Raw genomic sequence first — 3,905 nt, forward strand, 5'->3', positions numbered from 1 at the left:
AAAATCTATATACTTCCTCCGTTTCAAAATAAGTGCAACATTTGCATAGTGTTTACTATTCACAGTTTAAACTTTAATTAGCTTTGGTGATTTACATTTTAGAAAAAACATAGTCATGTGGGATCTTGTTAGATTCGTCTGAATGTGAATTTTTTTAATATCAACTTTTTAGATTGAATCATGTTTTACATGGATTCTTGAGTATTATTATTATCTTATAAGAACTATGGATCTTATGTGGTAAGTGACAAGTTATACCTATATAAAGGTAAAGATTATTGTTGCACTAGTAGAAAAAGAACGATTTGCGTCCCCTGATTCAACAAGTAAGTTGGTAAAGGTTAAAAAGGAAGTAAAGGAGTCTTGGTTGATAAGTTGTGATCACTTGTTAATCCAAAGATAAAAAGGAATTCTGTTATGATTGTGTGATTATTAATTATGTACTATTTGCTTGGTTGTTGTGTCAACACAAGTAATAAAATATATTCAACGTAAAGTGAAACGAGAATAGGTTATAGACTTTAGACTGATGCACGTCTAGAGTTGGACATAAGGGTTGGGGTTATGGTGAGCGTGCCATAGCTTTTCTAGGAATGGATTGATCACCATCCCTCTTTATTTTAAAGGTTCCTCGATATCGCAGGTCACTCTGAAATGCGGAGTCGCGCCCGTATTTCATCTTAGTAGGCAAGACAACTCGTCCTAATAACTATTCCATTTAAGTGATAAAAAGTTGGTGTAAGTTTAGTTCAGTAAAAGTTGTCTGCAGATTATTATATACTTATGTTATTATTTGTTCCTGCATGTTATTTGGTAGTATCATGTTTAGGACTATTTATGTCTGATATGTAGTACTCAGCTTTGCTGATTATGTGATTGTTGTGTTTGTGATCATGGCTTTGCTTATTGATCCTGTGGTGATCCTTCGGGGGAGCAGAGTCAAGACAGCATTGACATTACAGGTTCGCAGATGCATCTCATTGGGAATCTGGAATGGAGAGACTCTTGTATTACTAGTATCATTTAAGTTGTTTTCGTAGGAACTTATGTTTTCAGACAATAGTTAAGTTGGTGTGTTCTTAGTTCTAACATTGTTATTGATTTCATAAGTTTTAATAAAGTTGTTTTAGAAGTTGTTTTCCGCTGCAAAATTCTGAGTAAGCCGAAACGTTATCACACGGGCAATAATGCCTGGGTAATTCTCTAAGGTTTATTATAAAAGTATTTTCTAGAAAAGAGAATTATCGGGGTGTTACAACCGTAGGTAATCTTCTCTTTTCTCTCTTCCCGTCTTCCGCTGCACAGTGCCCTCGCCACTGTTGCTTCGGTGTTTTCCGCCGCCAATCATGGTGAACACCAAATCCTCTTCCTCTTTTCATCCTGCTTTGGCAGTTTCTAATATTAAAAATAATATCCCTATTCTCCTTGAAATGGAGAACGTTCAATATGCTACCATATTATCGCTCTTAAGGAGCCTTCGGCCACGACCTCTCTCCTGACATCGACAAGGAGCTTTGGGCCACATTGGACGCCACTGTCTTACAGTGGATATATTCCACCATCTCTACGGATCTTCTTCATACCATCATCGAACCGGATGCCACCGCCATGGATGCTTGGAATCGCCTCCGTGATATTTTCCAAGACAACCAAAACTCTCGTGTTGTGGCCCTTGAACAAGAATTCGCCCCTCTTTCCATGTAGGATTTTGTCTCGGCCTCCGCATATTGTCAGTGTCTCAAGGAGTTATCCGACCAACTCAAAAATGTTGGTTCCCCGGTCTCTAATGACCGGCTTGTCTTACAGGTGGTCTCCGGTCTCACGTTGGCCTACAACACTGTCGGTATGTTAACCCGTCAAAACTCTCCCCTTCCTCCTTTTTATCAAGCAAGTTCCATGTTAACGTTAGAGGAGGCCGGATTTGCAAAACAAACTGCCACTAGTACCACCGCCGCTATGGTGGCCGCCTCTTCTGCTGAGCCTCCTACTCATCAAAAAACGGTCTCTACTCTAGCTCCTCAATCGGGTAAGAAAAATTCCGGTGGCCGTCGTGGTGGTGGCGGCCGTGGCCGTGGCTCCGGGGGTGGCCGTGGTGGCCGACGTCGTGGGGGTCCTTACCAATCGCAGCCGGGTTCCGCAGGCTGGCAGCAGCAGTGGGGAGGGTACCCGTGGCAGTGGGCGTGGCCATACCCTCCCTGCCTGTATCCTTCAGCAACTCTGTGGGCTAGGCCCACTGCTCCCAGGCCCCCTTCGGTGCATCCAAGCCCAGGGGTCCTCGGTCCTCGACCACAAGCCTATGTTGCGAATGGTGGGAAGCCTACTCCCACTGAAATTGAGGCTGCTATGTATACTTTGGGCCTTACGCCTCCTGATGCAAATTGGTATTTGGATACTGGAGCGACTTCTCATATGACTTGAGGGTAAGGTACACTATCTCTCTCTCCTTATGTTCAACTAGCTTTTTTATGCACGCGATGCGTGCGATGACATTTTTAGGCCTAATTATTACTAAGTAGTAAACAAAAAGAAAATGCAATTTAGTATTTTAAGTTCACCTCCATTTTGTGAATAATATTCTTTAATTTGAAATACAATCAAATAGTACTCCTACATTCTGTTCTTTCTTTTGCAGTCATTAACTCTTTGCATTTAAGTAGCATTACAGTACTACTCCCTTAGTTAAACTTATCTCTATTGAACAAAAAAAAAATTTTGAGTCCATATTATTTGTTACGTTGAATTTTCAATGCAACAATATTATAATTTGGCTAATTTATACTTTGATCTACACTTGTATTTGAAACCCATATTATAATTTGGCTAATTTATGCTTTGATCCACACTTGTATTTGAAACCCAAAATTTTGAGTGACGTGTTGTACAGTTGTAGTCTGTAGGCACATCCTTCTAGAATTTTAACAAAAAATATTTCACTACCTTTTCCACTACTTTGCAACATCATTATAATTCCACTACTTTTGCTATTCATTTTCTCTCTCCTCTCACTACAAATCTACAAACCATATTTTAAAGGAACCTAGTTCATCAAACTATACACTATACAATAAGAAAATCAGCCTTTTCAAGTATTAAACAAAGCAGTAGATCTAATTCATCAAAAATCCATCAGCCGTATCAACCACTTTTGAAGGAGCAAACCAACTTCAGTTTTTTCTTGGGTCGATTTTCTAACAAAGAAAGGTAATTTCTTAAATCAACTAACTTCAGTTTTTTTCTTGGGTCGATTATCTATCATCCCAAAAATTAATCCGAAAAGTATGAATCAATTGCACTTTTTTTTTCTCTTGCCTAACATCTAAATTATGATTTCACAAACTTATATTTAAAATTTTAATTCATCAGTCACATAATTAAAATTATATTTAAGATAAAATTCTAAATTTTCATACACAATTTGATATTGAAATTTTTTTAAAACAAAAAAAATCGTTTCTTTTATCTTGTTTTCTGATTTAACATAAAATGAATTAAATTATTTTTCCATTTCAAAATTTTACAGTTGTCTTGGTGCTTAATTTCACTATTTGTTTTCACAAATTAATGTAATTTTTTTTTTCTGAAAATGGTTTTAGCAAATTAATTTAATTTTTTTTTCTGAAAATTGATTTTTGCAAAAACCGTTAGCGAAAACTTTGATTTTGGTTTTTTTTTTCAAAATTTATTTGTGAAAATGGTTTTTTTTGCAAAAGTTATGAGCATAATTTTTAATATTGGAATTTTTTAAAAAACAAAAACTAAATTTGTTACTTTTATCTTGTTCTCTCATTTCATGTGAAAATAAAGGGTTAAATTTAAGTCCTTTTTAACTAATTGCTATCATCTCCCTTTTTTCTATTAGTCGCTACATAACAATTGCTATTGTTTTTTCAACTAATTTGAAATAA

Source organism: Beta vulgaris, chromosome 4 (assembly GCF_026745355.1).
Source record: "Beta vulgaris subsp. vulgaris cultivar EL10 chromosome 4, EL10.2, whole genome shotgun sequence".
Taxonomy (NCBI): Eukaryota; Viridiplantae; Streptophyta; class Magnoliopsida; order Caryophyllales; family Amaranthaceae; genus Beta; species Beta vulgaris.